At 37.2% G+C, this 11,982-nt stretch overlaps 1 long non-coding RNA gene across 1 annotated transcript; it reads right to left on the bottom strand.

Moving 5' to 3' along the window:
• Positions 1-9,055: 9,055 nt before the first annotated feature.
• On the bottom strand, positions 9,056-10,457 carry LOC107799227 (uncharacterized). Its single transcript, XR_001651089.2, has 2 exons — positions 10,029-10,457; positions 9,056-9,217 (listed from the first exon to the last, which is right to left on the bottom strand). It is a non-coding gene; the product is annotated as an uncharacterized LOC107799227 (long non-coding RNA).
• Positions 10,458-11,982: the final 1,525 nt, after the last annotated feature.

Genomic DNA, 11,982 nt, shown 5'->3' with positions numbered 1-11,982 from the left:
TCACCTCCAAAATGTGATGGAGTCCCCTTATATATCAAAACAACCAGCTATTTCAAAAAATTAAAAATCAATCTTTTTGACAGATTTTTCTACAAAATCTGCTCTTAAATTCAAAAAGCAAGACTTTCTAGTTCAAATCTTGTCAAGTATTTCAAACAAAATCTGCTCTCTACTATTCAAAGATAGACTTTATTCAAATAATGTCCAAAGGTCTACATTTTCTTACCAAACAATTTGACTTTTGGGTATTGTACTCAAAGGGTCTTGAAGCAGTAAACAAACAACCAAACTAGTACCATATACTCTTAAGTATTTTTCATTACCTTACTTTTATCAATACAAAACTATTTTACTACTTCAACAGGTGCAAAAATAGAAAATTTAACATTTCAAACTTCAAAAACTAATGCTAAAATAATTAATAATAGACAAAAAAAAATCTGAAAAAAAAAATCAACCATGAAAAAGAATAGTATTTTACCATTTTACACATCAAAAGGCCGAAAAATGGTGGTATGCCAAAGAGGGTGTTCCAGGAGGTCGCCAGAATTAGGCCGGATTTTGGTCGCCGGATTTTTGGGGTAGAATTGACATCAATAGCTAGGTCTTGAGGAGCTCTATCCATTGATGTAGGTATTTTGAGGTGGTAGTGGTTGGAGCTTCAAGAATTTGGGCAAAAAAGTGACATTCAAGGAGTTTGAGGGATTTTTTTAGGATTTGGTTTGGAGATATGGAAAGAGGAAGTTGTGGAGATTACGTGGCGTGAATTTGGAGGTGTTTGGAGGTGGTCCGCCGGTGGCGGCGATTTCCAGCAGGCGGCGGTGGGCAGAGCTGGGGTGGCGTAGAGAGAGTGAAGAGAGAGAGAAGAGAGAAGAAGGAGAGGGAAAGAAGAGAGAGGAAATAAGGGGGAAATAGGGCAAATTTTTGGGGATTTTAGGCGTTATATACCTAGGATGAAGATCAAACTAGGACCGTTGGATTAAATCAAGATGGGTGGATGAGATTGAATCTTGTCACTTAACCAAAACGACGTAGTTTCAAGACATAACTACATCGTTTTAAGCTCTTCTTGGCAGCCCCCTTTTGGACCGGATTTGGGCTCTTTGGGCTCAAATTGTGGGCCAATTTTGGCACAATTTTAATTAAATTATACTAGCCCAATCTGTACCCCATTTTATCAAACCATTACTCAATTCTTAAAACCTATACATACACAAATAAGAACAAATACATACACACACATACATATATATAACATACAATATATATATATATATATATATATATATATATATATATATATATATATATATATACAAGGAAAAAATTAGGCATTTACAGCTGCCCCTTTGCTCGAGAACATGAAGACTTTTCGTGCAAAGACAAATAAATTCTATGGATAATTTTTGCTCACATTCACTCTAGTGGAAGCATTTTGAAAAAGGTGGTGACTGAACCTTGCTTCTGAGGTTGCCTACATATCCTGGGCTATAAAGGAATCATGTCAGTGTAGTTCTGAAAAACTTTGGTAGCTGGGACTACCGGACACTGGACTTAAGACAGTTGTTGCTGTTACTCTTACCGTTACTGCTTCTTACATCAAAAGAAAAAGAGAAGAGCACTACATATGTATGCAAATTAAGAGTACAAAAATTCCTATCCACGTGTCTTCTGGAGTCAAATCTTGATTTTTGACCTACTCGCTTGTGTTGATCTTAGATTGGATCTTAATTCTTTTGAAGAAAAGATTATGACTCAATCTCGATGGCTTGCTTTCTAGATCAGAATTTGAGAAGATGAATATCGAGAAGCTGGGCTGCTGACACATTATCAAAGCTAAACTCCGACTATCTTGTAATCGAAGCATTTCTTTCTTTGATGAGAAACTGAAACTGCAAGCTTTAATCGTCACTTGTGCTATACGACAGAGCCTGCAAAGCCATCAAAGACAAACAAAAACGAACAAAATTTTCTGCCGCAGTCTAGCACTAGAAAAATTTTGTGAGTTATTAGAGAAATCTGTAAATTATCTAATTTATTGAAAAGGCAGACAAAAACAGTAGTAAAAACTATCTAAAAAGGGATAAAATTTGGTAATGAATGATTGTATAACCAGGGATCGATACCACGTACTACTGAAAGAAAATGTAATCAGGGGCTGGTACCTTCTCTCACTAGAAGGAAATAGAATCGGGTGTTAGCACCATGTATTATTGATAAAGTGTTGAATCCTTCTGGGTGAAAAAAGGTTCGATCTGAGTTAAATTGTATTTAAACAACCTGAGCGAAGATTACTTCTACCTGGAACTACGAACTAGATCCCCCTAGGCGAAACGGTTCTACTTGGGTTAAGCTACGTAAAACACCCTAAGCGAAGAGTGCTTCTACCCGGAAATTATGAGCTAGATCCCCCTAGGCGTAACGGTTCTACCTGGGTTAAGCTATGTAAAATACCCTGAGCGAAGAGTACTTCTACCTGGAAACTATGAGCTGAATCCCCCTAGGCGAAACGGTTTTACCTGGGTTAAGCTACATAAAACGCCCTGAGTGAAGAGTACTTCTACCCGAAACTATGAGCTGGATCCCCTTACGCGAAATGGTACGACCTAGGTTAAGCTACGTAAAACCACCCTGAGCGAAGAGTACTTCTACCCGAAATTTATGAGCTGGATCCCCCTAGGCGAAACGGTTCTACCTGGAGTTAAGCTACGTAAAACACCCTGAGCGAATAGTACTTCTACCCGGAAACTATGAGCTGGATCCCCCTAGACGAAACAGTTCTACCTGGGTTAAGCTACGTAAAACACCCTGAGCGAAGAGTACTTCTACCCGGAAACTATGAGCTGGATCCCCCTAGGCAAAACGGTTCTACCTGGGTTAAGCTACGTAAAAACAACCTGAGCGAAGAGTACTTCTACCCGGAACTATGAGCTGTATCACCCTAGGCAAAATGGTTCTACCTGGGTTAAGCTATGTAAAACACCCTGAGCGAAGAGTACTTCTACCCGGAAACTATGAGTTGGATCCCCCTAGGCGAAACGGTTCTACCTGAGTTAAGCTTCAGAAATAGGAGGTGTGAACAATAGTGATGCATGCTGAAAATAAAAGAAAAATGGAGATTTTAAGGATCTTACGTTTGGTGACATTCGTTCACTTAGGACCGACATTCTGCACTATTTTGTTCCTGCTTTAAACAAATAAAAACTTATGAGATTTTAAAGTGGTGGTTGGTTTGTGGCCTTGATGCCCTGAGTAGCTTGATTCACGACCACTGCTGTCGACGAACCGATTCTATCAGCGTGGTACCAAGATGTTATGCCGCTCTGTATCATTTTCTAGAGACCTTGGCTTTGCAATGTTGCCCCCAACTATTTCATACCCAGATGTCCATGGTACCGCTATCCTTGTCTCTAAGGCAATGCATTTTTCTCTAAAATCAAACTCAGTTGTCTTACCCCAGTATCAGTTTGTGTCCGTAGTGCTCATCAACTTTTCTCATAAAGCAGGTCTTGCTTAGGCGACCTTTTTAGCTCTTTTTTTCTGAGACACTTTGTTTGTCTTATCGAATGAGATCAGAGATGGATTCGTGCCTTCGTCAATGCCATATATGCCCCAAATTGTGCTCGACATTACGGGGAAGCTGTAGCCAGTTTTGCAGCCCTTTTTTTCTTCGATTTTAATGCAGGATTAGACCGAAGGGGACTCAAAGAAAAATTATGGGTAAAAACAGAATAATAATTGGAAGCGAAAAAGAACTGTGCTTAAACAAAAGGTGTCCCTTTCGGGGAAAGGAATAAGGAGACTTATCTGGAGGTATATGCCGACTTTAATGAATCATGACATGCATTTTGGACTGGATGCCTGATCTGTCTGAACCGTCCGACTCTTAGAAATTCATCACAATGTTTTCCTCAAAATCGTGAAACCTTGCCAGGACTCCTTCGATGCCGATGGCTGTGAGGATCCTCTTTTCGATCAGGGGCGCCCTTTGCGGGTTTTCACGAGCTGACCTCTCTTATTTTTCTCCTCGCCTTATAGTGCTCTTTATGAGTTTTCACTAACAAGACTCTTTTATTTTTCATTTCTCTTCTTACCATCGCCTTATGGTGCCCGTGTGAGTTTTCACCAATAAGACTCTCTCATTTTATTTCTCTCATTGCATCGGATCCAAGTAGTCGTATTCTCTGATCCTTGAACATTCTCACCGATTGATCGGAAGGACTTGAAAGGATTTGGGTAAAAATGATTTGGATCGAATTACAACTTTGGAACCATTCAGGCGGGATCATCGCAAGACCATTACAACATCTGCCCCAGTTTCACTTTTGGGGGAATTTGGATTTTTATTTTGGTGTGACTGAACCCCAGAGAGAGGTTGCCTTCGCATCCTTTCGGAATCAAGTCGAATGTAGTTCAGGGAACTTTTTTTTCTTTCATTTTTCTGTTTTGTTTTGTTTGCTCTTTCTTTGTCTTTTCTTCCTCTTTTTTTGTAAATTTTTTTCATTTTCTTCTTTTTTTTTCATTTTATTTTTCAATAACACTTTCAGGTTCCAAAGAGGGTGATCAAAGAATGGGAGCCGGCTCGAAGGGTTTGCAAAGGGTTGATAGTGTTTGGTTAGCGAGAATAAAAGTCTTCGTCATCCCAATTGGAGAATATTAGTACTATATGGAGGATCCAACATAATACCTTTTGACTGCATTTGCATTGACAGTTATTTCAGGGACATTTCCTTCGATGTGTCCTAAGTACAACAGACTCTTTTGGAAATACTCTTGTTGGAATGTATGGACCTTTCCAATCTGGGAACCAATTTTCCTTCAGTTGTTCCAACTCTTTGTTTTATTTTCTTAAACTTTATCTTCATTGTGATCTAATCCTTGATTCATTATTTCGAGTCCTGACAGCTTTCAGGATCTGGGCATGAAGTCCCCAAGCATGTCATGTTATTGAAATCTACATTTAACAAAACTAAAAAGAGAATAAGAAAGAAAAATGACAAGATTAAGAAAAGAGACATTCCTGGAAAATAAAATATTAATTTCATTTGATTTTTTGATTTTTGATTTTTTTTTCAATTTTTTGAAGATAGAAGGGTTTGCATCAGAAAGTAAGACAATAAGGTAAAACATCCGGATCACACCCTGAGATAATCCGGATGCAGAAAGGATAACAAGACTGGCCACTAAGACTCCCGTTTGATGGGGAACTTTCATGCTTGGCGACCATTTTTGGCTTTTCTTCTATCTCGGCAAAGGATGCAATGGCCTTCGGTGCCGAATCAAATTCCTCATCTTCACAAATCATTCTGACCATTGGCCCAATGTTGTGGGCAGGCAACAGATTGTTCATCACATCAGAAGCTTCTTCATCCCGAAAAACGATTCTTTCAGTTTCAGTCAAATCTTCAACTACCCTTTTGAGGGTCCAACGGTCCTCTGTACTATGTCCCACTGCTCTAGAGTGGTATTCACATCTAGCCTCAGCTCGGTGCGAGGGGGACTCGGGGTTCGGCCATTTCGGGGCCACTGACTGCAATAGATCTAGCCTGATTAGCTTTTGGAACAAGCTTGAATACGATTCACCAATAGGGGTGAACTGATTCTTTCTGAAAGGCTCTCTTAGGCGAGGATTGTATCGGATATCATTTAGTTGGGGATTATATGGAGCTGGGTAAGGATGTGCATTTCTGGGAGGTGGAGCTCAGTTTTGTGTATAATGTTGTGGCCGCGTGCAAGGTTGCACGTTCATCACTGCATACCAACAAAACCAACCACCTGAACAGAACCTGACTAATTTGCACACACCACAACCTCGTTAGTTTTGAGACATTTAACACATAGGAAATCGCACGTTGGGGATGCAATGCACCTAATAGTTAAACATTTCTACCATGTGTTTGAACTGTTGCATGTTTCATCCCGGCCTTAACTAACCCTTTAAGTATGTACCTCTTTTCTTTTATTTCTACCTCTATTTAATCACTCTTGATTTTTTTCGTCTCTGTCGCTTTTTTTTTGGCATTCTCCTTTCTTTTTTTTTGGTCACTCTTTTATTTTTTGTAACTCTTTTTTTTCTCTCTTTTTTTCTTTTCTTTCTTTTTTTTAGTTTATTTTTTCCTCAGTTAATTCTATGGTTATGATCGGATCCGATGGGGATTGTCTACGTATCATGACGCCGCATGAATCAGATCATTACGTAGTTCAGAAAAAATTAGAAATAAAGTACACAAACTAACTCTCGTTTTTTACTCATATACAAATAACTCCATGAAAGCTCCTAACAAGGAAAATGATTTTGGATTTTTTTTGGTAGAAAGAAAGGATTCAAAATAAGAAAGAATTTTTTTTAGACTTTAATTTTTTATTGAATTATTGGAAGTAAGACTTCTAAAGAAGAGCGATTTTTTTTTGAAATTCGATTTTTTATTTTTCATTTTGTTTTTGGAGTTTTTGAAAGAAAGAATTAAAAAAAAAAGATTTTTTTTCATTTTTAAAGTTTCTTTTTTTGGATTTATTTTTTAGAATTTTTTGAAATAAACACTTCTAAGGAAGAAATAAAATATTTTGAATTTCGAATATTTTTTTTCAATTTTTGAAAGAAAAACTTCTGAAAGAAAAAAATATATTTTGGAATTCAACATTTTTTTTTTTGGAATTTTTGTTTTTTTTGTGATTTTTGAAGAAAAAAAAAACTGATTTTGATTTTTTTTGTGGAAGAAATATTTATAAAAGAAAAAAAGAAGAAAATATTTTTGATTTTTTTTTAAAATTGGGGTCTCTAAGAAATTATTTTTTAAAGAAGGAAGTAAAGGGAAATATATTTGAATTTTTTTTTTTGAAAATTGGGGGCCGGAACCGATGAAGTTTGCCTACGTATCTCACATTCGATGAGAATCGAACCTGCGTAGTTCAAACCAAGACTAGACCATTTTTATATTATTTTTATTTGGTAAAAACGAATTATCTGTACAAAACTGGGGAATGACTTTTCTTTTTCTTTTTTCGCTCAACTAATTTTCTAAACCGGTCAACAAATGCAAGCAAGCCTTCCAAATGATGCAACAAGGAGCACATAAGTGAACATGATGGTCTCAAAAAGGATACCTGTCTTATACGGACTCGGCCCCTATGCCGAGCTTCGCTAAGTCAAGTGCATATGATGCAACAAAACGATCCTACTAGGGATAACCAGTCATGTGACTTGTTCTTCTATATTTTAAAAGTCCTAGGGGATGAGGCGTATCTAGACTGACCATAAAACGAGCGAACAACTCGAGTTGGGAAGGGGTAGCGTACCGGGAGCAATACTTCTCCGGCTTAACTATTGGACCCTCTCCGTTCTTAAATATAGGTGACTAATAATCCTTCACCGGGAGCCCAGGCCCACCGTCTTTATCTCAACAAAGAATGGGGCGCGTATCCGCGATTCCCGAGGTTGTATTCAGAAGACTCAAAGGGGGTGCGCAAGAAGACAATTTATAAAACAGTTCAACAATATCAAAGCGGTAAAGAGCAAGCAAGTAGCACATTATGCCCAAATAGATCACAGTTATATACAAAAAATTAATAAAGCCAAATAAAGTTAATGTACAAGCTCAAATTCTTGAATATGTTCCCCAGCAGAGTCGCCAGAGCTGTCACACCCCTTTTTACCCCTCCAAAAGATAATGTGGGTTATGGATTGTGGGTTAAAGAGTTTTTCCAATTAAAGTGACAATTTTGAAATAGGGATTATTTTATATACAGAGTCGCCACTTGTAATTGATTTTTGTCGGTGTTCTAAGTCACCTTTTATTTGAATCCCAATTGAAAGGAAGGTTTGACTCTTTTACTATTGGTCCGCGAAAACAAAGTCTGGATAAGGAATTCTGCTGACCGGGGAGAAGGTGTAAGGCATTCCCCGAGTCCCGTGGTTCTAGCACGGTCACTTTATTGACTACATTTGACTTGAATTAAACTTGGATAAACGGTGATTTATTTGATTTTTATGCTTTTCTTATGTCCGCTTTTACTTATTTGATAAAAAAATAATAATAATAAAATGTCATAATCACACTACGCTAACGAATGTGTAATTTAGACAAAATTTATTGGCTTAGTCATAACAGCACTACGCAAGCGAATCCACAATCATGACAAATAATTATTAACACGTTATTACTTTCAGAAAAATTACTATATTTGTGCATTGAAAAAATGATTTATTAAGAGTTACTATCGCGCTACGCAAGCGAATCCGCGAGTTTAGCAAATAGTTTATTAAATTAGAAAGTAATTAAAGCTAGTAGAAATAGTATGAGATTACTGAATTAAAATATTAAAAGTTAGTATCACGCTACGCAAGCGAGTCCGTGAAGTAATAATAATAAAAAGTTAAAACGAACCTACTGGTTGCCTAGCATTTAAATTAATTAAAGGTACTTAAGTTATTGGATTATTATTACACATCATGAAAATTAACTAATTCTTAATAAGTCTATTCAACTAATCTAGTAAGTATTATTTTGAAGATAGATCATATTATTTATTGAGAAAGTGGGCCAATTTGCTTACTTAGTTATGGCATTGGGCCAACATCTATGAATTAAATGGACAAAATATTTATAGACTTCTTAAAAGCATTTCCCTATTGGACAGAATCTGCCTTGGCCAATTGTTGGGCTCCGAAATGGGCATAAGCTGAAAGCCCAATAGATTTCAAATGCTGGTTTACTACGACAGCCCACCTGGGCTAAATTGCGAGTCTGGCCTCTTTTGCTCTAAGCCATAACCCTTATTATTAACTAGCAATTTCAAAATCTATTTTGGATCTAGCCACTTTCTACCCAAAAAAAAATAAAAATAAAAATAAAATCTAAAATCCTAGCAGAGATGGTCACATATAAAATCTCTAAAAATAAATAAATGTTTCAAGCATGTCTCTTTTGTTATTTTTCATAAACTGGCCAGAACTGCAAAGGTGCAAAAGCAGTCTTTATGCACATTGCAACCTACTTGGAACATCTCAATTTTATATGCATCAATACTATAATAGATAGTAAAGACAAATAACACATGAATAAAAAAGTGTTTGATCAACCAAGGATTTATTTTACATATGAACTACAACAAGATATATTTAAACAATAAAGAAATTTAGCTAAGCACTCATTTATTTAAATGGACATGCTCCCAACAATCAAGATGAGTTCAAATCTTCTTGTTAATGTGAAAACATCTGCAACATAAGATTAAAGAGTTACCTGAGTCGCAGAATAATAAATACAGCAACAAAGAATGGAAGCTCAGCAACTAAAGCAACATAAAAATAGCAGCACAACAGCAGCAAAACCAACAACAAATCCGTGTTAAAACAGCTCGAAAACTCAGAGAAGAAACCCAGAAGCAAACTCTAAAGAGGACTTATACTTTTCTAAAAAAAAGGTTTGCACTTTAAGATTCACTCTTAAGACTTACAATTTCAGCTTACTAAAGGATGCTTCAGCTGCTATTTTTTTTTGTTGTTGTATGTTCAAAAGCAGAAAATGATCCTCTCCAAAATGTGATGGAGTCCCCTCTGTATATCAAAACAACCAGCTATTTCAAAAAATTAAAAATCAATCTTTTTGACAGATTTTTCTACAAAATCTGCTCTTAAATTCAAAAAGCAAGACTTTCTAGTTCAAATCTTGTCAAGTATTTCAAACAAAAATCTACTCTCCACTATTCAAAGATAGACTTTATTCAAATAATGTCCAAAGGTCTACATTTTCTTACCAAACAATTTGACTTTTGAGTGTTGTACTCAAAGAGTCTTGAAGAAGTACACAAACAACCAAACAAGTACCATATACTCTTAAGTATTTTTCATTACCTTACTTTTATCAATACAAAACTATTTTACTACTTCAACAAGTGCAAAAATAGAAAATTTAACATTTCAAACTTCAAAAACTAATGCTAAAATAATTAATAATAGACAAAAAATAAAATCTGAAAATTAAAAATAAAAATAAAAAAATCAGCCATGAAAAAGAATAGTATTTTACCATTTTACACATCAAAAGGCCGAAAAAATGGTGGTATGCCAAAGAGGGTGTTCCGGGAGGTCGCCGGAATTAGGCCGGATTTTGGTCGCCGGATTTTTGGGGTAGAATTGACATCAATAGCTAGGTCTTGAGGAGATCTATCCATTGATGTAGGTATTTTGGGGTGGTAGTGCTTGGAGCTTCAAGAATTTGGGCAAAAAAGTGACGGGAAAGTTTCCTAGATCTAAGATTCAAGGAGTTTGAGGGATTTTTTTACGATTTGGTTTGGAGATATGGAAAGAGGAAGTTTTGGAGATTACGTGGCGTGAATTTGGAGGTGCTTGGAGGTGGTCCGCCGGTGACGGCGATTTCCGGCAGGCGGCGGTGGGCGGAGTTGGAGTGGCGTAGAGAGAGTGAAGAGAGAGAGAAGAGAGAAGAAGGAGAAGGAAAGAAGAGAGAGGAAATAAGGGGGAAACGGGGCAAATTTTTGAGGATTTTAGGCTTTAAATACCTAGGATGAAGATCAAACTAGGACCGTTGGATTAAATCAAGATGGGTGGATGAGATTGAATCTTGTCACTTAACCAAAACGACGTAGTTTCAAGACAAAACTACATCGTTTTAAGCTCTTCTTGGCAGCCCCCTTTTGGACCGGATTTGGGCTATTTGGGCTCAAATTTTGGGCCAATTTTGGCACAATTTTAATTAAATTATACTAGCCCAATTCGTACCCCATTTATCAAACCATTACTCAATTCTTAAAACTTATACATACACACACATACATACATACATACATATATATATATACACACACACACACACACATACTCCTATGTGACATCTTATTTTGCACCATATATGGTCATGCCTAGTGATTCTTTAAGTGCTCCTATTTATGTGTTTACACCGGTGGGTGATTCTATTGTGGTAGATCGTGTCCATCGTTCATGTATAGTTGTGATTGGGGGTCTTGAGACCCGAGTAGATCTGTTACTTTTGGATATGGTTGATTTTGATGTCATATTGGGGATGGACTGGTTATCACCTTACCACACTATCTTGGACTGTCATGCCAAGACTTTGACCTTAGCCTTGTTGGGTTGCCTCGTTTGGAGTGGAGAGGGACTTCTGGTCATTTTACCAGCAGGGTTATCTTATATATGAAGGCTCGTCGTATGGTTGATAAGGGATGTTTGGCCTACTTGGCATATGTTCATGACTCTAGTGCTGAGGTTCTTTCTATGGATTCTGTGCCTGTTGTTCGTGAGTTTCCTGATGTATTTCTTTTAAACTTGTCGGGTATGCCACCCGACAGGGATATTCACTTTTGCATTGATTTGGCTCCGGGCAATCAACCCATTTCTATTCCGCCATATTGTATGGCCTCGCCTGAGTTGAACGAATTGATGGAGCAGTTGCAAGACCTGTTTGATAAAAGCTTTATTAGACCTAGTGTCTCGCCTTGGGGTGTACCGATGTTATTTGTTAAGAAGAAGGACAGATCGATGAGGATGTGCATAGATTATCGGTAGTTGAACAAGGTCACAATCAAGAACAAGTATCCATTGCCGAGGATTGATGATTTGTTTGATCAGCTGCAGGGTGCCAAGGTACTTTTGAAGATTGATTTGAGATCTGACTTCCATCAGTTGAGGATTAAGGCATCCGATGTCCCTAAGATATCTTTCCGCACTCGGTACGGGCATTATGAGTTCTTGGTGATATCATTCGGGTTGACGAATTCCCCAACAGCTTTCATGGATTTAATGAACTGAGTGTTCAAGCCTTACTTGGATTCCTTCGTGATAGTCTTCATTGATGATATTTTGATCTATTCCCGTAGTCGAGAGGAGCATGAGCAGCATCTGAGAGTTGTTCTTCAAACTTTGAGAGATAGTCAGTTGTATGCTAAGTTTTCGAAGTGTGAGTTTTGGTTGGGATCAATTACTTTCTTGGGTCACGTTGTATCAGC

Source organism: Nicotiana tabacum, chromosome 21 (assembly GCF_000715075.1).
Source record: "Nicotiana tabacum cultivar K326 chromosome 21, ASM71507v2, whole genome shotgun sequence".
Lineage (NCBI taxonomy): Eukaryota > Viridiplantae > Streptophyta > Magnoliopsida > Solanales > Solanaceae > Nicotiana > Nicotiana tabacum.
This window is presented reverse-complemented; position numbering and strand designations above follow the sequence as displayed.